Source organism: Mustela nivalis, assembly GCF_964662115.1.
Source record: "Mustela nivalis genome assembly, chromosome: 8".
Lineage (NCBI taxonomy): Eukaryota > Metazoa > Chordata > Mammalia > Carnivora > Mustelidae > Mustela > Mustela nivalis.
Genome location: NC_139027.1, coordinates 7,597,145 through 7,620,099, shown reverse-complemented (window position 1 = coordinate 7,620,099; position 22,955 = coordinate 7,597,145). Strand labels below are relative to the sequence as shown.

The 22,955-nt window shown below is 49.0% G+C and overlaps 1 protein-coding gene across 7 annotated transcripts in view; it reads right to left on the bottom strand.

Moving 5' to 3' along the window:
- The window catches only part of GREB1 (growth regulating estrogen receptor binding 1), a 133,912-nt gene that overhangs the window by 79,321 nt on the left and 31,636 nt on the right, over nt 1-22,955 (bottom strand). Inside the window, exon 1 of one of the 7 annotated variants that reach the window (XM_082744347.1) lies at nt 5,074-5,165. The exons of the other annotated variants lie outside the window; for them this stretch is intronic. The gene's annotated coding sequence lies outside the window, so the exon portion shown is untranslated. Of the gene's footprint in view, nt 1-5,073; nt 5,166-22,955 lie in introns of those variants that run through there. 7 annotated transcript variants of the gene reach the window in all.

Here is a 22,955-nt window from a genome sequence, read left to right as displayed (position 1 = left end):
CTCTGGAAGCCCATCACCCCCTGCCCTTACTCACAGAAGGTTCCGCCTAGACTCACAGAACCACGTGACCGAGCTTGGTAGGTCCCTGTTATAGTTCCTACAGATCTCGGCATCAGACCCACGAGGAGCCCAGGAAAAGAAAACATCAACACTTCTGTTCACAGCTATTTCATCGAATAACTCCCATTAGCTTTGGGCATCTGTTTTAGAACGTAAATAATATATACGATATACGGCGGTCCATGTGCACAATTTGTAAACCAACAAACAAACGCATACATGGAGAGAGACCCCAGTCTGAGCGGAAGGGAGAGAAAACCAGTACCTGTCTCGTCGCCACCCCGCAGGGAGCACCCTCTGGGACAAAAGGACTGTCCTCATTTTGCCGAGGACCACACAGACCCTGGGATTGAAAGCATGTGCTGTCTTCACATCTTTATTATTTCCTCTAGCAAGGCGAGCCCCAAGAACACATTAAAATCCAAATGCAGAGATCCGTGTCACCACTCTGGGCGGTCCCTTTCCTCCCATTTGTCATTTTAGATTCTCCCCACCGTGGCTCTAAAATCCACAGAGCACGGCTCTCATTTCACTTTAGTAAACCGAGGCAGGAGGAGATTAAGTGACTTGTCCAAAGTCCTACATTTTGCACAATTTTAGACAGCCCAATAACGGCCCGAAGGAGCAGAGTCTTGGCTTTTAAGGATGCCGGTGACTTCAGAAAAGGGAGTGGTTTTTTTCAGTTGCTGGGTTTTGCTCATCATGTTCACGTGTCCAGCCAGGCTCAAACTTTTGCTTAGGAAAAAAGAAAAAAGTCAGCTTGGGCTCTTCCTGAAAGATCCTTTACCAAAGGGGAGGGGGTGCCAGGCTAAGAAAATAAAGTCTCTGTCAATGGAAAGCCCCATTTAAAAAGACACATTTCCAGCCAGACAACAGACCGAGAGCATTCTAAGAATGTTGCCTGAAGACAGGTCTGCAGGAGGCAGGAGGGGGGCAGCCCGACCCCCCCTCCGAGAGGCAGCCCACAAAGCAAACAACCAGCTGCCGGCAGGCGGGAGGCCTGGACAGTGTCTGCCTCTCTGTCAGCCCGACTGGCCATTCCCTGGAGATTAAAGCAGGAAACCCAGACTCCAGCCCTTTCAAAGAAAAATATTCTAGCTCAGCCTCTCCTTGAAAAGCCACTTTGGAGCTTTTCTTTCTTTCTTTCTGAATAGAAGATTAAAAGTTTTGCCCAAGAGGCAGAAGAATCCGTTTATCCTAAAAGGCTCACAGACGTTTGCTGGGGAATCTGAAGACTTGTGTCCAGCTGACCTCTGGGCCCACAATTACTCTCCAGTTCCTTTCTGAGCACTTTTCACTTTGCTTTTATCAGTTAAGGAATGGGGCACCTCGGCCTAAACCCAGAGCCCAAATCTGACAACAGTTCCGGAGTTCACGGAAGGGGCTAGGAGGCCTTTCCCAAGATAACACCCAGCTCTGGGTACCCTTGGGACCTGCACATGCGTCATTCTGCTCATAAAAATAAAGCCACCCCCTCCCCTGCCGCACGCTCGTCCAAGCCAGCTCTTTTCCCAAACGCGCAGGACACACAGGCTCAGCCCCTCTGCAGGGAGACGGAGGCCCACGACGAGCTGAGAATAAGCTCTTCAGTCCTTCGTCACAGTGTCCAGTTCGATCGAAACCAGCGGGGCCCTCAGAGGAGGCCTCCCAACTCCCTTCCAGTTATAATCAGCCTCTTGGTCAAGTTCGACTTTACCAACTTCAAACAACTTTTCAAAGTTGGACCTTGCAAAGCATCCATGATCTGCCTGCTAGGTGGTAAAGAGGCTGTCCTTTAGACTAAGACCACCAGGGGCTTAATTCATCACCAGGCTTTTTCAAGCTGTGTGGCCTTGGACAAGTTACCTAACCTCTCTGAAGCACCCTCCCCTCATTTATCACATGAGGCTAAGATCCTTTTGGAGTTGTAGGAAGGGCCAAATAAACTAACATGCGGAGGGCGGCTGGCACACAGAGATTCATAAACTCTAGTTTCCTCTCTAAACGTGGAATTAACTGCTCGGAATTCCAGTTTCTAGATGCTAACCAGAGACGCTGACTTAATTTCTACTCCGGCAGAAATCATAAAACTTTTGGCACCAACTGAAACGTGCTAACCCAAGCAGAGACATGATTTCTACGTTTCTTGTCCCCCTTCCTCTCAAAGCCTGGAGCTCCCTGACAGCAGGAACCCTTCTAATCACCTCTTCATTTCCCCAGGACGCCACAGGCCTCCAGAAAATACCTCCTAAAAGGGAGGACGGGGAGGACCGTGGGAGGTTACAACGAGGACCATATGAAAACGGAGCTTGGTCCTATCTGGAAGCATTCAGGGGCCGGACGAATACCCCAGCTGGACCAAGGAAATGTGCCTGAGATTTTAACCGGGGGGCCCCCCGGGGGATGCCATTGCTGCCACAGTTCCAGAAAGCCTACCGGCTCCTGCCCCCCTGCCCCGGGATATCACCTGAACTGACCTCACTGTACTCGATTCCAAGAGCCGTCAGAAGGAAGCCCTCTCTTCTGAACATCAAAGTACAAGACGTGCACTTCTGTGCTTTCCCCATGAACACACTGCTGCTCCACGGGCCCTGTCTGTGCCTCTTCTTCCACTTAAGCCAAATGCGTGCTCAGGGAGAGCACGAAAAACCACTCAGCCGGGGTTTTCCCCACCTAGAACACAGTGTGCGTGCGCGTCTCCCACCTCCTCCGGGGTTTGAACTGCTGGAGACAGCAACCCAGTCCAGAGAGCAGATCTGGCAGAGAGACGGCCATTGTCTCTGCTAATCATCCCAGGCCCTTGGGGGGTCTCTGACCTCCACCCAAGCCACGCCAGGCCCGAAGAGAAGAGCCAGCTGAAGGCCTCCTGGGTCTCAGCCCCAGCCTGAGGCAGCTGGATTGGTCTTAAGCCACAAATCTATGACTTCTAGCCCATTCTAGGCCTCCTCTGGGAAAAAGTGAACTCTCCCCTTCCAGGATCATGGTTTAAGATGAATGTTTTTTAAAATGAAACACTTAAATAGTTTAACTGAGACATACGGCAGAAATAACTTCCCTCCCAGTTGGAGCTAAGGGAGGAGTGAACCAGGCCGTGTCCCTGACCTGAAGACACACTTGTGTAGGAAGAGCTGGTCAACGCCTTGGCACAAAGTACAGGGTGGTGGTTGCCTTAGTGAGGACGCAGGCAAGGAGGTGGCTCAAGGGATATGGAAAAGTGTGGAAGTTTCCATCTCAGGTCAATCTCAGAGGGCCTTCTTGGAGAAAAGCTGAATCAGGAAGGATGAGCATTGGTTTGCTGCAGAGAAGAAAGGGCGTCCTGGAAGGAAAGGAAGCAATGCACCCAGGGGGGCGTCGTTGACTGGGGAAGGCAGGTCCTTCCAGACACTGGCACAGCTCTGGACAGAGGTGGGGAGCAGGGACAGGAGGGTGGCGAAGGGCCAGCTGGGGCCGCGTCCTGCCAACGTGTTCAGAATCGGCCCCGGAGAACCAGGAAAGGACTCTGCACAGACCTGCGTACTTCAGAGGTCACGGAGGCTACCTAGGGAAGGTCTACAGGACAACACCGTAAAATACCGCGACCCCAGACCGGCCCGCCATGGACGATGAAGGATGGGGGAGGCGGGCCGACTTCCGTGAGGAAAACAGGAACCTGGTGAGCCCAGTGCCAGGATCCTCCAGCCTCACTCTGGCCGGTCTCCCTTGGCCTGGCACCCACTTCTCTGTGTCTCATCCTTGACTGGACAGTGACTGTGACAGAGACGAATGCAGCCCCGCTCTGGAGTTCAAGTCCTCGAGCGAGGAAGCCCTTCCACAGCGGCCTGCCCGGCTCCTCTCTCCGCTCCGCCACCTGTTTCCAATTCCGAATCACACCCACAGCCCACCTGTAGGCCTTGGACACGCTGGCCTTGGCCTCCGAGTCCTTGCAGGTGACCGCCTCCCCCTTTGTATCCTGCAGCCCTTCGGCGGCCTCACGGGAAGGGATGAGACATGCCCCAGCCCCCACCCCAGGGTCACACCAGGACGTCCCTAAACTCCAGCTCCGATCTGAGCTGCCACAAATCCCTTTCCTCCAAGCTCCTTAAAGCAAAACTTAAGACTCCTTCAGCCACCACACAACCCTGGGGACATTACTGGTGAGTCTGAAGTTAAAAAAAAAAAAACACACAAAAATCCCAAAACAACAGAAACGAAGCCCGGCCCTCTCCAGCCGACGTTCTCAGCCCCATTCTGTCACTTCCACAGGTGCGCTGGGGCCATGCCTCGTGAAGGACGGGGGTGTCGAATGGTCCGCCCTGAATATATGATATGGCCATAAATGCATTCAGACACAGAATGGTCTCCTATAAAGTCTTTGACAGTCCTCCGGACAGGAAACGGCATTCTAATGTAGATTTCTCCGATTTTCCCTGGAGGAACTCATAAACTCCACAGGTGCTGTTTAAGGAAGAAAAGCGGAGCGAGGGGCTGACTTCTGTCTAACCCTCCCGCTCTCTAACGGAGGCTGTCCTGCCCGCCGCGGCCCGACAACCAAGACACCGCGCAGACATCTGTTCACATCTGCTCACGCCGCTGGAGCACTTCCTCGGTCCCGAAGCTCTCTCCCCTGGAAATCCAAAGCAGTGGGTGTGTCCCCTCCCGCTGCGGTGAGAACCGGAATGGGGGAGGAACACCTTCCCAACAGAGCCCAGGACGATTTTCAGGGAAGGTGAGACTCCTGGAAAACTCTTCAGAAACAACCCGGCAGGATCCACAAAGGTCGCAGAGCTCTCTGGCATATCATTCATAATCATACTCACTGCGGCTTTCCTGTCCCCTCGTACAGAACTGATCCTTCCCAACCCCTCTAGATACGACTGCAAACAATAAAAATAAGGAGACTCGTCCACACTCCCCTGCACTTTCCTGAAAGCTAATGTTTTGCCATCATTCTCCCTTGCACAGACGAATGCTGTCATTATAATAAGCTAAAAGCCAACACAAACCTTTCCAACCCCAAAAGGGGGTGCTCTACTCCCCAAGTCGAATGCACCGTACCTTACAAAAAGCTGGTCATTTCGGGCAGCCCATCAACAAACCAGCCAAAAGCAGGCTCAGCTCTGCAAAGCAAAGCAGGACACCTGCAGAGGCTGCTGCCTCCCGGGAGCTGTGCCTTTGATCACTGGAGAGCCCCTGGTGCCCCACGGGGCGGAATGCTCGGTCAGCTTGACATGCGGACTCCCCAGCCCCGGCCCAGAGGCGAAGAGGCGTCAAGCCAGCAAGGGAAAGGTTTCAAAGCCAATATCTGCTCCCGGGGCTACAACAACAACTAGGGGGAAAAAAAATTCAGCAGCGGACCTTCCAGGGGGAGCTCCATCTGCCCCAGGCACCACTGGGTCAGACGGCCAACGCCACGGTTCTCTGTCGTCTTCGCACTGAAGTGTTTGGCTGGGTCACAGTGCTCTCCGCGCAGGTACATACCAATCTGTCAGTCTGACCGCCCGCGGTCAAACCGAGTTTTTTTAAACATGAAAGTTTTGTACTTGGAGTGGAACCACGTACTCTTGCGCAGAGAACAAAAGGGTCAGGAGAAGAGCATGGGCTTTGCTGCGGAAAGCCGGCTCTCCGGTGTGCTGCAGGTGCCGCCCTGACCCCGGGAAGCACGTGCCCCCCAATGTAATCTCCATGGACACCAGGAGCGCAGCCCAACAGGGAAACCTCCCCCGAGAGCCACAGATGCACATTCTCGAACTTCTTTTATTTAAAGCATTTCCACTATGGAAATCAAGGAAAACACCAGCTTTTGGCCAGAGCTTTCTGCACAGTCTTGCTGTAACTGACTCTGAAGTCCAGGAACCCCAATCAAATCCTAATTAAAAAAGAAAAGGAGGGGCACCTAGGTGGCTCGGATGGCTAAAAGCCTCTCATCTGCCTTTGGCTTAGATCATGATCCCAGGGTCCTGGGATGGAGCCCCGGGTCAGGCACGTGGTGGGGGGGGGGGTGCAAGGGGCACAGCACGGCATGGAGGGGACAGAGGGGCCCTGCTTCTCCCTCTGCCTCTGCTGTTTCCCCCACTTGAGCTCTCTTGCTCTGTCAAATAAACTCTTTAATAAAGAAAAAGGAAAGAAGGAATAGGAGCTCGCTTTATTTGTGCTAAATACCTTTAATGTTTATTTCTAGCTTCTCATCAGGATCTTTTATTGGCCCCGCAATGACCTGCATATGACCAGGGGTTTTCACGTCCTCTACCTTCTGTGACAAAGACCAAAATGCCTGATTATTCTTGTTAACCCTCCAGTCAGCAAAGAGAGTTCTCAGCTGCTTCTAGGCCAGGTTCCCAAAAGTACCAGAGGTTCCAGGGTGGAAGGAAGAACCCCCATCACAGAGCTACTGCTTCCCCAGCTGAGCAGTGTCTCCCTAGAAAGGGCTGGAGGAGACCCCACGCATCCCCCACCTTCCCAGCAAGGGCAGGGGCAGCGCCCCCTGGTGGTTAAGCCTGAGCGAGGCTCTGGTAGGCCCAGCAAACCCCTGGCACCATGGCTTTGTCCACCTGGGGAGGCCCTCAGGTCCGAGGAGGACCCATGGCTGGTGACCACGCACAGGGTGCTGGCAGAGTCTGCAATGGCGGGAAATTGGACACTTCTGGAATGTCTAACAGGAAACAGGTGCTTATGCACTCCCAATATCCAGGTGCACAAAAGCTATGTGCATTAAGTTTTTAAATGATCCGGATGTACTTAGGATATAACATGCAGTAACAAAAAGATTTTAAATTGTTATACAAATATATATAGAGAGAAATGTATATGCACACATTTTATGAATATATATTACGCTATATGTTATATAAATTTATATTTATATACTAGTAACATTGTATTATATTAATATATTAAACATTATATAACATATGTGTGATACTATATATTACATATAACAAAGTATACCATACAATATATAATATATGTATATTATATTTATGCTTATATATTGAAAAATGTCTATAGCGATTGCCTCTAAAAGAAAGAATTCAAGATTTTTGTAATGCTTCTGTAGGCTTTCCTATGATGTGCTAACTCTAAACTGTATTAAGTTGTCACCATCATGAGGAGAAAAGTAGCAAAGAAAAATGTGTCTTTGTTAAGTCTGAATTCCAATGCCTTTGAATGGACTCTGCTTTTCCATTGCTGTCAAAATGGGCTTTTGACGTGAAAAGGCCCTGAGGTATGTAAGGAAGAGAGAGCTCAAAACACCGGCCCTGGAAGGATGTTTCTGGTATGAGTCTCCCTTCGAAGGGAACTGGGCAAATCCCATATATCTCAATGCCAGCGTAGCTCCCTACCATAAAGCCCTTTCTCTGTTCCCTCTCAATTGCTCTTCTCCTCCAGCCAAATGCCCTGCACAGAAGCTACAATGAGCAGAGATGAATTCTCTGCCACCAACACTGACATTTGAGACTGATGTGCTGGCCAAATTTTTCTTTCTGTCCACAAGGGCTCGACGCAACAATCTTCAAAAAGTAGAGGAGTCTCCACCTGTCCGACAAAGTGCCTTGGATCATGATGACACCGTTAGCAAATAAATAGGCCCTGGCTCTCACAAAAGGTTTCCCTGAGTTTCTCGTGTCACTTTAGATCTGCTTTACGATGGCCGCCACTGCCGACACTAAGCTGTCAGCTTTTGGCAGCAGCGGCCATACCAACACCTCACGGTTTGTAAAGCAGATCTGCTGAACACTGATGGCTCAGTTTTGGCAGGCTCCCTGTCTTGTCATGCCTCCCCGTCCTTTGTGCATCCTGTGTGTTCTGTCTGCCTGGAAAGCCCTTGCCCCTCGTTTGTGATATGAACTCCTACTCATTCTTCAAAACCCAGTTCTGGCATCTCTTCTATTGTGTGGTGGCCCTAACCTCCCTGAACAGACCTGGGCCCTACACTTCTTCATTTAGGTTGAACAAACTTCTAGAAGCCAGACTCGAGAGACAGGACTGTGGCTGATGCCAGTGAAAGATACTGCGGTGCACACCCAGGGGGAAGCTGAACGGACTTACCAAAAATCAGAGAGTCAGTGCTCTGACATGTGTAAAGTGGAGAGGCAACATGAAAATAGGAAGCTTTTTTGAAATGCTGTGTCCAGAGCGCTTGGTCCCTCCACTCCCACCCGATGGCCACATGCAGAATGCCAGCATGGAGGCCTTCACCACCCAGCAAAACACCCCAGGTTCCTCTTGACATAAATGGAATCGACCGGGGAGACCTAGGCCCGCTGATACAGACAGCGTTGCATTTAGAAGCCTTGGGAACACTAGCTGCTTCTGTCCTGGGCACTCGGAAAGCAACACCCGCGAGGCCATAAGCTCCCCCTGAGGACACAAAACTCCCAATTGATTGACCTTCTCTCTCGTTCTTACACAACCTGAAATCTGAGGGTCACAGCAGCTGAAGGGCTAAGGTATGAAAAGAACATCCAGGAGAAGAAAAGACATTAAAACAATCAGAGAAAAACCACAGAGACAAAGAGAATTAAGATAAAACAAAAAGGGCTTTATTATCCTCTGAGAGACCAGAGGGCCATGCTTTGTCAGCAGCCCGTTCAACAAGAGACTCGAAAATTACAGAGAAGGAGCCCTTCAAGGTGACGCAGACCGTCCCCTGGTTTTAGGGCTGAGGGACGGTCTGGGGCCATGCAGGTCATTGTTAACAAAAATATCATACCCAGAGGGGCTTCAACAAAAAGCATATCTTTCTCACAGTTCTGGAGGCTGGAAGTCCAAGATCAAGGTGCCCACAGATTCAGAGACCATGAGGAGTGGCTCTCCAGTTCCATCTTCTCACTGTGTCCTCACAGGAGGAAGGGGCAAGGGAGCTCTCTGGGGTCTCTTGTAAGGGCACAGATCCTATGCATGAGCCCCCTGCCAGGACCTAATCAACTCCCAAAGCCCCAGCCCCGAACACCTTCACACTGGGGCTTAGCCCTCAACATGTGGATTTGGGGAGGATACGACCAAGCAGCCCACAGCAGGGACCCACGGCTAAGGAGTGGGCGGGCTGGGGATGTGAAAGCCGTACATTTCCATGGGAAAGTTTCAGACATCCTGCTACACTGTTCCGTATACAGTCAGTTCTGCTGTAACACTTGTTTCTACACCGCAAATTCATACCAACAGACTGATAAATCTATGAATTTTCTATGTGCTTAGGAGTGATTCCAACACCCAACGGCTACCTCTATCACCACATGCGCGCTATGAGGCACGCCCGTCCACAGCTGGTGCTAGAACTTTCCATACCTTCCACACCTCCCTCCTTCCCGTACTTCACAATAACTCACGAGCTGCAACCCCTCCACCACCCACTTCCACAGGCCAAGTTTCATTGCTCTTACCTCACACTTCACAGTCAAGTCCTACACTTAGAGCAATAGTTATGTACTCCCTAGCCATTCTGCATGTGTAAAACTGTGCTTTCCTTTCTAATAGGACTGTATCTTTTTCCCCCAGTGTGTCACTGATGAGGTTTTTGAGTGCGTACTGTAACCCCGATTTTCCCGTGACGCGTGTGGTTCTTACCACACAATTCTGCGTGATGCCGTGAGTTTGAGGAACGCATGTCTCATTAGAGCAAAATCGGCCATGACGTATTACTGTTATTTCTGCACACAAACTACCTTCTAGAATTTCTCTGATCCTTGGACAAAGGCACACTGCATTCTATTAGAGAGCACTGTATTATATCGTATTAAAGAGCACGGAGTGCTGGTTCTGGTTTGGAATACGTGGTCCCTGCCAGTGAATCACATGCCAGCCCCAGCTAGTGGGTTATTTCTGGTGACCCCAAAACTTTCATCTTTTGCTTGGCCTTCTCCCCGCACGGACCGAGCCGGAATCTGTTCCTGAGATAAGGCCATTTGTTGGGTTTTATTAGCATGCAAGAAACCCGCATACCATCCGTTTTGTTTTGTTTTGTTTTTTCCTTCCACCAAATAGAAAACAAAATCCACGGATAAATAATGAAATCTCCATTCCTTGCTTTTGTTTATAAGAAAGTAGCCACGCCTCAGGGAAGCCGTTCCCACATGGCTGCTCACCCACCTGGTAACTATGTGGCCCTGGGCAGACGCCCTGGCCCTCTGAGTTCTGGTTTCCTCCGTCATGAGCCCAAGATAACAAAGGGGTTTTGTGAGGATCAAATAAGACGATGGAATAAAGTATTTAGTACAGGGGCTGGCACCTTAGTGTTTTCTATTTATTTATTTATTATTTATTTAGAACTAGTCAGCTGATGTCCCTGCTAGTCACAAACTAGTCCCTCCTCTGTGTCACGTTAGCTGCCTACGCTGAAATCCCCTTCCCTCCCTGACCTCACCTCCAATTTGGAGCTTAAAAATTGCAAAAAAGGAATAACGGAGAGGAACAAAGCCTCTGAACTTCTGGGACCGGCTCTTCAGGCTCATGGTGGCCGAGTTCTCTCCTTTTGCCTCTCCCTCCCATTAATTAGCTTGAAGCTGTCAGTCACTCGTTTACGGGACATCCGCGAGGCGCCTCGTATCCCCTACATTTCGGAGACACTCCGCTTACTCAGCAAAATGAGGATAATAATACCTATCATCATAAGGCTGTGGGAAGCCTTACATGACCCCAGGACTGGAAAGCACCTTTTCACTGCCAGGCATGTAGTAGGTGCTCAACAAAGAGTTGAGCTTTTATCAGGCATCTGGTGATGAAAATCATGACGGACAGCCGGACTGTCAGGGAGCTTTGACTCTGAGAAAGATGAAGACCCCCTTTCGTTGCACTAGCACGGGGGACCAGCAGCTCCCGGGCCGGCCGGGAAGGTCTGCAGCCCTCTCTCCTCCTATAGACCCAAACTTGCTGGAGCACGTGCCTCACTGGCTGAGGAGCAAGGACTCTGACTGTGCGCGCATCGGACTGAAAAGGCAGCAAGCTTGCTTAAGCGTGATTCATCACTGTCTGCTGCAGTAATTAGAAGTATTTTGGTTGGTTCTAGGTCAGAATGACCCAGTTACTGTACTGTTTCTTCACTGCAAAAGTCTGCGGTGAACCTTGTAACAACAACAACCAAAGGCTTAGGAAAAGATAACTGCTCTGTGGCTCTGGTTCAGAGCAAGGACATTGCCCGCCTGCTCCTCAGAAGCAAGGTCTAATCACAGAAGCCACTCATGCTCGGCCTTGGATTTTACCAGACGGAAGTATAATCTTCGTGGATGCCTCCCACCCCGAATCGGGAGCTCCTAGAACCTGTTTCCCCAGAACCCAGTGTGAAATAAAAACCAAGAGAGTGTTTATTGAAGAAGCGCTCCTATCGGCGCACTACAGGTGAACTTTGCAAAAGTAAGGAGAAAGAGAAGTCATGACCCAAAATGTGGGAGATTTGCTAAGCTCTCCAGGAATAAATGGACATTTTCTACTTGCTTCTTGCTAATGTTGACTCATTGGCAAGAAGAGTTTCTGTATATGCAACACAACATACTTAAGGATCCCAAAGGAGCATGAATAATAGAAGACGGAGAAAACACACACACAGATGGAAAGCTACCTCACTCCCATCCCTAGCACCTGAAACAACTGCAATTTGTTTAAATGCACAGAAAAGAGACTGGAAGGAAATATACAATTTTAACAGTGGATGTTTGGGGAAAGGGGGTTATGGACAAATCTTCCTAATTTTCTGTATTTTTTTTTCAAGATTTTTTTTATTTTTGAGAGACAGAGAGAGATCATGAGCAATGGGGGTGGGGGTAGAGGGAGAAGCAGACCCCGCTGAGCGGGGACTCGACCCCAGGACCCTGGGATCATGACCTGAGCCAAAGGCAGACGCTTCACTGATTGAGCCACCCAGGGGCCCACTGTCTGCATTTTTTACATTTTTGACAAGTAGTCATGTGCAGTTTGTATAAGCAAGTTCGGGGGGCCCGCAGGGGGGTGGATACGAATCATAACATTCCATCAAGTGTGAGTCCACTTTGGGGCAGCACAATATGGGAAGGTGAAGGGGCGCGAGCGCTGGAGCCACACGGACGTACCATGGCCACCCGCACCGGGCAGGTCTGGAGCCGCTCGGAAAGGGGTGCCCTGGCTGGGTGTCTTCTTAGCAGCACCCTTCATCTCCAGCCCCTCATCTACTTCAGCATCTCAGGTGACAACCCCCCCGGAGTAAACGGGGCACCCTAGTGGGGGCCAAATGGGAAGAAAACGTCCCCAGAGCTGTCCTCCAGGCCAGCCGTCCTCCTGAGTCCCTGCCCGAAGCTGCCCCTCACCGCAACACTAGCCCACCCACCTACGGGACGCCTTCTCCTCTGGAACTGGACATGGGGGTCGACAGAGGTCCGGGCTGGGGTGGGTGAACTTGGACACAACTTCTCTGCCCCAAGAGAGACCTGGGATGCCGCCTCCACGAACACCAAACTCCCCATCTTTCTATAAACATCACCGCGTGTCTCCTGCTCCAGGCACAGCGGTCACAGCTGCCACACAACCCCAGGGGGCACCATTCACATTGTAGGCTGCATAAACAGCGCCCCCCAGAGCAAAGAGGCTACTGTACCAACTTAGGTTCCTACGAGAGTCTGGAGAACAAGAACCATGGAACATGGTTCTTCCCTGTCTTTATCCACCCTGGATACTGTCAGACATTCAAATTCTGGCTCGTCTAGTAGAAATGGTATCTCATTGTGGTTTTAATATGCATTTTCCTCTTGACTAGTGAAGTTAAGCGTCTCTCCATGTTTGTAAGCTTCTCTTGCCCCATTCTAAATTCTTAACTAGCCCTTCGATTTCTCTTACCAAACCAAGAAAGCTTCTGTGAGTATTAATATCTCATTTTTACCTTATACTTTTAGCCTCTGACCAGCAATATATTCTAGATTCTCCAGTTACTGTTTTGCATGGGTTTTTCCCTAATGGAGGTGAGAGGAACTCCTCCATCTTCACAGGTTTTACTACAGATTTGGCCATTTCATTATTTTAAATGCTTTATTTTTAGAATTTCTTCCCATTGTTTTCCAAAGAGAAAGATCTTCTGAGTCCTGGTGAATGGGAATTCTCAAAGTCATTATGGAAACCAAACATACAAACCAGAGAAAATAAAAATAATTAGTCTTCTGGTTATTTTTTGAAGGTAATAACTACACTGCATTACAGTTCTCTACTTTTAATGACCAAAGTTATGGCATGACTTTAGTGACCAAAGTCACACCTTTCTGGTAATATGCCATGAACTCCAGGAGGGCATTTGAGCCATGTTGAAAATTGCCCAAGTCAGCTGAAAAAAATTGTCAAGGGTGAATTCTTCATCCAATCCGATTACTGAATGACTTCCAAACTAAAAAAGTTATCTGGTCATTCTTTTAGAAAAGTTATCTATCACTGACGAAGAAAAAAGTAAAATTTGACAAATGTATATCATTTCATAAGAGTACTGGTATTAAGGATTTCTCCTAGAAAAGACAGAATGTGTACCACTTAATGCTCAAAGAATACAGCTTGGCAAAGGGCTTTATAAAACATAACCATAGATTTTACAGCCAAAAGAGAACTCAAAACTATCACCTGGTCCAACCCTCCATCTTACAATAAACTATTCTATCATTCTAAAGACAAAGAATAGGACATTTAATCCAAGTAAATAATTCTGCTACTTTCAACGAGGGTGCTCACATGTTATAAACTTCGCTGTTTGTGAACAGATTTGAAAGAGAGGTCTGCCACTGACTCGCTTTGACATAAACGTGAATCTGGAGTGGATATAAAGTGATAGGAAGGTCCCCATCCTTGGCAAGTCCTCGGTCTTCTCTTCTACCACAACACTGACCCCAGGATTTTTCTGATCTTTTCTTCAGACACAGCAGCAAACACATGAATTCAGGGCCCCTTCCCAGTGTGGATAGAAAGACCAGGAGTGTCCAACCTAATCTCAGGTGTCCTGTTTCCCTGAGCAAGTTTCATTACTAAAGGAATGTGATCTTACAACCTCAGAAAGACTGATTCTGCAATCTCACACGTTTCTTCCATTCAGCAGCAGCCTGACTGTCAATGTAGCAGAGAAGCCACAAGAACAGTGAAAGGAAAGGGAAGTTAAGGAATTCAGTGAATCTGTATCAGCAGAACAACAGAGGTACAGACCTTGTGCAACTACTGGTAGACCTAGAACCAGGTGAAGAGCAAGGATAAGAAGAAACGGCCTCCCAGGCCAGCCTGCCTCCTTCTTTACAACACTCACCACACCAACAATTCACGCCTCAATGTCTGTCTTCCCACAAGACCATGAACTCTAGGAGGGCAAAGACCACATCTGTTTTGTTGATTACAGAGTCCTTAGTGTCCAGCCCACGCTGGCCGTCTCCATTTACTTCCTGATTGAATGAATGAGCGCCGTCCCGCTACTTAGAGAGAGAAGACTGTCCAGGAGACACACGGTCCCATCTAATCCGCCAGGCGCCCAAGTTCACTCTCCGATCAAGTTTCACCACAGGATATGTTTAACCCCATTAGCTGGGTCCCTCTTAGGTTAATGGTAGCTTCACTATACTAGTATAATACTGCCTTTTTTCCAACACTGTCGTGGAAAACGGTCATTCGGAAGTGACTTTCGGAATCTGCTAACATTAGGTCCACTGTGTTATACATCATTTACGTGTAAGCCCACAACAGGAATTATTTTGAGAATTTAATGCCAGGAGCAGAAAGTTCTTTCCCCTGAAGAACTGGTACGTTTCTCCCGTTCAGGTAATACGCCTACCAGCACTTACCACTTCACCATTTTGTGCTGACCACCAGATACACAGTGATCAGCGCACATAAAAAAATAGGCACTTACTAATTTCAGGTAAAACAGAAAGCTATGTGGGAAAAACGAAAACTAATACTACATGTACTAATGTACTAATACCATGTGCATGGCTCAGCTGTCAAAATGGTTACATTGCCGTAATGACTGTACGTGGAGTCAAGTTATCGAAAACTACGAATGCGCCCATTGGGGGGATGGAGACTCAAATGGGTGTGTCTGTATGTGGAGAAGAGGGCAAGTGTGAGAGAAAAATCCTTATCTTCCCTATCAAGAAGCTAATAAATATTACCCCAAATTCAAAAATCAAGAAGTAGTAAAATATGTTTTCTAGAAATGTCAAGATAATTACCAAAAGCAGTTGAAAGGATCGAAAGTTGTTGCCTCCCCAAAACAAAAGGGATGAAATAGTGGGTAACTGCAGACTAAGACTGCATTTCATATTGGACATACAACACCTTTATTTCACCTTCGCTGAAATTCTTATCTTACTAATGAGAAAAGTAAGGCTCACAGTCATTAAGTAACCAAGATCATGCAGCTAGTGCTTACCGCAGATTGACTGGAATCTAAAGTTCCTGATCTTGCCATTATGTTACTAACCCTCTCTACTCTCCTACACTAAAGGAACTAATGACACAAAGGAAGAAAGCTTAGAGCCACATGGTCTCGTAAAATACCATAGAATGAATGTAAACGGAAAAAAGTGAGAAAGATGAAGAAGAAGAGAGAAGAGTAATGTTCAAGACTATTTATAAAACTAGGGCTATCTTTTTTTTTTTTTTTAAAGATTTATTTATTTGACAGACAGATCACAAGTAGGCAGAGAGGCAGGCAGAGAGAGAGGAGGAAGCAGGCTCTCCACTGAGCAGAGAGCCCGATGCGGGGCTTGATCCCAGGACCCTGGGATCATGACCTGAGCCGAAGGCAGAGGCCCCAACCCACTGAGCCACCCAGGCACCCCAAACTAGGGCTATCTTAATCCACATAAACTCAAGTCCCTAATGGGCTTTTTTTTTTTTAATTTATTTATTCGACAGAGAGAGATCACAAGTAGGCAGAGAGGCAGGCAGAGAGAGGGGGTGGGGGAAGCAGGCTCCCCACCAAGCAGAGAGCCAGATGTAGGGCTCGATCCCAGAACCCTGGGATCATGACCTGAACTGAAGGCAGAGGCTTTAACCCACTGAGCCACCCAGGTGCCCGTTCTTTTTTTTTTTTTTTTTTAATAAGAATAAGCCTCCCATAAAAGACTACCAAGTGCCTGCTGCCTCTACACAATGCTGGGACAAGCCTTCAAAGCATCGCACCCCACACAGGAACTGTCACTGGGTCCCAGGGCAAGCTAAACTCGGAAGAGCGTTTAAGCCCATGTACGTCAAGTTCACAACCAAGAATCGCCCAGGAGGACCTCAGAGAGCAGTGTGCAAAGGGTGCCATGAGTCAGAGAACAGGGAAGATATGCCACAGATGGAGTCAGTGGTGGGGACATCCAGACTCGGGGTTCAGAACCGAGTCTTTGAATGGTGACCGGGTTTGGGGCCCATCACATGACACACCGAGCTGACGATGAACAGAGCTGTCTGCCACGAACTACAGAAGTCCAGTGCCCATTCAGCCAGTGACAAGATGAGTGATGTGTTTTGGAAAGCACAGTATGAAAAGCAATGATAAGATGAGAGCAGACCAAGGCCAAATCTGTCCCAGACAACGAGGTCACGCTGACCTTCTAGGGAGAAGAGGATGTTCCGAGAGGACATGGTACCACAAGGCAAATGCAAAAATACCGCAGTGCTCTTTGCAATCGTGCAGAAGCAGCTATCTTAAGGATGCACTATCCACCCGATGGGGAGGGCACACGACCTGCCCCAGAGGACGCTCTGGCCAGGCACTTCACACGTCCCTTCTCCCCGCCCCACACAGTCCTATGAGCTCAGCAGGAGAGGAAACACGAGAGCCAGAAAGGAGGTGTCTTACCTAAGGACATACTACTAGTGAGAGGCAGAGATAGGACTTGAATGCAAATCTATCACACGTGCGAGCCACTGACCGCCCCGCTTTTCCTCTTATCCAGTTCCAACTTCTGGATCCTGGACACCAGACTAAAGAGACGAGTAAGACCCCCCACACACACACTCTGTTCTGCTCAACCCAGACCTCTGGCTACTGAGCCAGACCAGAGTGTCAGGTCACAATCACCTCCCACAGAGAGGTCTGACTGTCCCTCACACAGACCTTGGCTTTGTCCTCGGGAACCTTCCCTTCTGCCTGTCCGGCCACCCAAGCCTCCAGTGGATGCGACCCCGGCTGTCAGGCTGTGTACCCTGCCTCTAGGCCTGGTCTGGTCTGGCCTGGATTCGCCTCCCCCTCACGGCCTTGCAAAAGCTGTCTCCTTGTGTGGGGCTTCACTGAGCCTCACCAGTAATGCCCAAATTGTCTTCTGTAACTAATACTTCTCAAGAGGAAGGGGGAAAAGAGGGGTGAATTTCATATCTGAATTTCCTAAATGCCCACTGATACATTTAAAAGCAAAGTTATTGGTCTGTGTGAGAGTGTTTCCTCGGAGGCACTAAATTATTCCTTTTCTGGGAATAAAGAGTCCTTCAGCGGAGCCTGAAGAAGCCCCAAGAAAAAACTTGCCCAAGTCTGTACTTAGAGAGCCTCCATTCTGAGCCACGCACGTTGAACCAATGGGTCAAAATGACAGTGACAATTCACAGAGACCCCAAAACCGTGAGGTACACAGGCTGTGAAGACAGCCAACCAGGGGCAGAGGCGCGGGGGCAGCCTCCTGTGATCGGTCATGCTCCCTGCAGGAAGGAGACCGACCAGACATTCCTGAAACAGCAGAGCTATGCCCAGGGCCTCCTGTGCTTCTGGTTTGACTTTGAATCAAAACTTTGGGACTTCTGCCCAAGACACTTGACATCTGCCCAAAGATGACCAAGGGCAAACTCTGCAGGTTTCTGAGTTGAGGACAGGATGCCTAGTTACTGTGTCCAAACAAAGACACACATTATGAAGCCTACATCTGGGTGGAGGTTCTAATCATCACATTTTTTTTTAAGATTTTATTTATTTGTTTGACAGAGATCACAAGTAGGCAGAGAGGCAGGCAGAGAGAGAGGGGGAAGCAAGCAGGCTCCCTGCTGAGCAGAGAGCCCGACATGGGGCTCGATCCCAGGACCCTGAGATCATGACCCAAGCTGAAGGCAGAGGCTTAACCCACTGAGCCACCCAGGCGCCCCTGATCATCACATTTCCATGGAGTGCCTTGCAGCAGTGTGTCTGCAAAGTAAAGCGGCAGAGAAATCTTTACTCGCAGCACAAAGCGGCAAACAAGAAACAGCATGCACGACTTGCACTGGGTTTGTGGGTAGCTTCTTGGCATGGTAACGTCGGGTCTGAGTAAGAGCGAGCTCCTGGATGACAACTGAAGTAGAGGTATCTGGAGCCACCGCCGTTTCTTAGCCCTCAGCATCTACAGGAGAAACATGCTGGGTTCAGAGCCAAGAGGCAAGCAGAAGGGAGTTTACTGCAGGGCAGCTTTGCAAGTCAAGGTCAACTGGCAAAGATGGGTATCTGCATAGGGCTCCGTTGTTTTATCTTCCAAAACTGGAGGGACTGGTATATTGCAAACTTGTCTTCACCTTGGAATGTGAGTCCATTCCAAGAAGGGCCCAGTGTGAACTCATGCTAGATTGGCGAGTGCAGCACCTCGGCGACCTGCCCGGGGCTCCTGTGACGGCAGAGCAGCAACAGAGACGATTGCCGCCCTCAGCAGGTTCTAGAGCCAAACCTCCCGCGGCTGAGACCCAGGTGTCCGCCTGCTGACTGTGTGACCTTGAAAACATTACTTACTCTCTCTGTATCGCAGTTTCCCCCACCTGTAAAATGAAGACGATACCACCCTCCCCCCCACTCCAAGGATGGCCTCAGCCTGCTCCCTGGAATCTGGGAATGTCACCTTCCATGGCAAAGGGACTTCTGAGGGAAGTGATTAAAGTTACAGACTTGGAGATGGGGAGCTGATCCCAGATATTGACTATTCCGCCCAGTTACGAGTCCTTAGAGGAGGGCAACCTCTGTCTTGTAGTCAGAAAGGAGACAAAGAAAAGAAGGGAGAGAGGAGGAGGAGGAAGACGCGGAGGAGGACAAGGGAGGGGGAGGGGGAGAGAGCTGGGGGGGCTAGAAGGGGAATGAGAGATTCCAAGTGTCAGAAGGACTTGACCAGTTGTGGCTAGTTTTGAAGATGGAGGAAGGGAAGATGGAGAAAAGCAGGAAGACGATCAAAACTGGGACTAGCCCGGGTGCCTGGGTGGCTCAGTGGTTAAGCCGCTGCCTTCGGCTCAGGTCATGATCCCAGGGTCCTGGGATCGAGTCCCGCATCGGGCTCTCTGCTCAGCAGGGAGCCTGCTTCCCTCTCTCTCTCTCTCTCTCTCTGCCTGCCTCTCTGTCTACTATGATCTCTCTCTGTCAAATAAATAAATAAAATCTTTAATAAAAAAAAAAAAAAAAACTGGGACTAGCCCTCAGTAGACAGCCTCCACCTTAAATTATGCCAACAACTTAAGTGAGCAAAGAAACACAGATTCCTCCTGGAGAAGCCAGAAAGGAACAGGGTCCTGCTGACACCTTGATTCTGGTCCGCAGAGACCAAGACCTCCAGAATCGTAAGATACATCTGAGGTGGGCTCTTTTTTTTCCCCCCCCTTTTAAAGCCACTGAATTCATGACATTTTGTTACAAGAGCAACAGGAAACTCATATCCTACCATGAAAAGCTGCTGTAGGGACGGGAAGAGTTTAATCCGCAAGACACTTAAAGCAGGACTTGCATGAAAGGACTCATCTTTTTAAAGAGGGAACAAGATACATATAGTTCATGTTTTCACGGAGCTTCAGTCTTGTAGGGGAGGATAAAAAACAACTAAACAAGTGATTACATAAAATGTAGAAGGGCCAGGAGCGCCTGGATGGCTCAGCAGTTAAGCATCCAACTTGGTTTCGGCTCAGGTCATGATCTGAGGGTCCTGAGATCCAGCTCCACAAGGGGCTCTGTACCCAACGAGGAATCTGCTTGGGATTCCCTCTCTCCCCCTCTCTCTGCCCCTCCCCAGTGCTCATGCTTTCACTCTCCCTCTCTCTCTCTCAAATAAATAAATCTTAAAAAAAAAATTTTTTTTGAAAGGGCCCAAAGAGAGAAAACACAGGACCATCAGCCGCAGCTGGTCGGACTTCCCAACATCACAGAGACCTAATAAAGACCTTCAGACACGGTCAGTGCCCATGTCCAAATGCCTTCTGTTAACAAGACCACAGATGGTAAGATCGAAATAGCCTTTACTATGACACGATAGGTGACTATATCCAACTACGTTATCTCAAACTGTATTCAACTACTGGTCTGATTAAAAGGGAAAACAAATCATTAATGTCTTTCTGTCAAAACTTTCTGAACGAGATCTTCCAATAAGGTAAGGCTTGGGAGGGGGTCCTTCATGTTAAAAAAAAAAAAAAATCACCTTTTTTTATCTTATGCTTATATTTTTCCTGCATTTCGTTCTATTCACCTGTTTAGACCCAGATAAGTTGCCTCCATGATACTCAAATTGCCAGCAAAATGTCATCAGAGTCTAATAATGTAAGTTGTTTGCACAGATTTTAGCCTCGGCTAAGTATACCACCTGCCCAAGGCCAGGAAGGCCTAACAGATCTGCATTAATTAAGGCCCCCACGCTCCCTAACCACAGCAGTGCCTCCCGGAATCAAGGCCCCCACGCCCCTAACCACAGCAGTGCCTCCCGGAAGCAGAGACAAGACCTCATCCCATCTGATGCACCTGGAGTTCGAAAACTCAGTGTCTGAGACACAGATGAGAAGCCCCAGGAGGAGGAACGATGACTTCTCCTACTGAAAAGAAAATACAGTCACACTACCTGGACAATCCAAATCTACCGAAAATGACCATGACTTTCTCCTGGACTAAAAATGCTTAATGTGTTAGTTTTCAGCTTTCACTGATTGTGAGGCGATAAGTTGCCCCCAGAAAGGGTTCATACGTTCCTTGTGACCTTGACGCGAGACCCCTATCTGGAGAGAAGCCCCCGGTTTCCTCAGCAGGTTGTCCACCCCAGGCGGGAGAGGAGAGCTGGGTAGTGCCGGTCACTGAGTATGCAGAGACCGTTTGTGAGAGTGGCTGCTTCTTTTTTCCCCTCTGCCCTTTAAGAACTAGTACTAAATCAACAAGCCCTCTTAGGAAAACTCCCTGGGTCTTTAGAAGTTACCGGCACCCTCTAATCACTCCTAAACGTTTCCCCACCGGTTGCAAAATGTAGCAGACACAAGGATTACATGAACACATTAAAACGAGATAGACCTGTAGGAAAGTCCCCTGGAACAATGCCTGTGGGACAGGAAGCCAACTTCGAATGGGTGAAGAAACACCAAGTTCCTTACTTTGGTTTCAGTAACCGAGGGAGCACAGTGGCTGTCACTGTCACCTCTTCTACAGTTGAAGAAACAGACCGACCCTACAGGACCACACAGGCGTCACGGGCCCTGCCCTGGCACAGCCATTCCACTATCCGTTCACGGAAACAATTCACAAAACAGCAATGTCGAGGAACGTGAATGTCAAACAGCACATTTTCCTAAAGCCCGAAAGTTTCCAATAAAATGTTACGACAGATAGTTCCTATGCATTTTCAGGGAGTCATGACTTTTGGGGGAATTTCCAAAACAAGAAATGGGAAAATATTTGCCAACATAACAGGGAAGTCGTTGGAAAAGTTACTCACCTCTCGAACAAAGCTGGTCATAAATTATATCAGAAAACAATTGTTAATGCATAGATTTTTGTTAATAGGATAATTTCTTGGAGAAAGAACAGACTTTTCAAATAGGCTAATATGCTGTCATTCCTTACAATTTCAAGGTAAAGGACTCCTTGCTGCTCCAAAGTACATGTCGCTTTGTGATACCCGTGAGCATAGCCTGGGCCCCCAGGAAGGCAGAGTGACCCCTATCAGGGCTGGTGGAAAGGCCATGAACACATTTATTTATTTAGGGGGTTGAGGGGAGACGGAACGGGCAGAGGGAGGAGAGAGAGAATCCCAAGCGGGCTCCACACCCAGCACAGAGCCAACTCAATCTCACAACCCCAAGATCAAGACCTGAGCCAAAATCAAGAGTCGGAGGCTTAACCGACTGAGCCACCCAAGTGCCCCAACCACGAACACGTTTATTAAGCAAGGATGGTGACTTCCACTTGTTATCTCCATACTTCCTCACCACCTGAGAAAAGTGGACCAGGGGGGATTATTTTACAGGAGAGGAACCAAGATTCTGAAGTCTACCAGGCGCCCCCAAGAGTTCAATGGACACTAGAACCAGGAGTGCCTGAGCCCCAAGTCGAGCCCCACAAACAAGGCAGAGTGTCCTGAGGAAGCACCAGAGAGCGAGCTGGAAGGTGAGTGTCCGTTCACCAGACCAACAAGGACAGCAGGAAGGTGTGGCCACAGGAGCCAGGAAGGCTAGGAAGAGAACACACCAGGCACAGAAGGCTGTCCCCCAGAGCCACCTGCTGTCCACTCTGAGGGCATGGGGTGGGCTGGGACAAGTGAAGAGCTGCACTGACTTCCTTACTATCCATACAGGCAAATTCCCCCAATCATGCTGACATCACTCCTAAGAAATCTGCTCCCAGGAAAATGGGCATTGGACCATATATCCTTCTGGTTTGGTTAAGACGGATGTGACTCTATTCAGAACTGAGATGTCAACACAAAATCTAAGCCGAAGCCAAGTGTCTCCTACCAGTGAATGGGTCACCCAGTTACCATGATTTCAATGACCTTTGGGCTGCCCCGATATGAAAAGGGGAGGAAATCATTTGGGGAGGTCCTTAAGTCAGCTGGGGAGGCAGGTTGAGGTCCCATGGACCTGAAGCAATATACGTAATTACAGTGCCCAAGTCTGTCCCAAGAACTAACTTCTCAGCAGGGTGACGTGAGCCACAGATCAGACGTAAGGTGTGTACCGCCTTGGCAGAAATAGAAGCCGCCCCCGCCCTGTGCTTCTGCCCGTGTCCCCCCACCTCCCACGTCACTGCCTGTCCAAGTACCTTTCAAGTCAAGAAC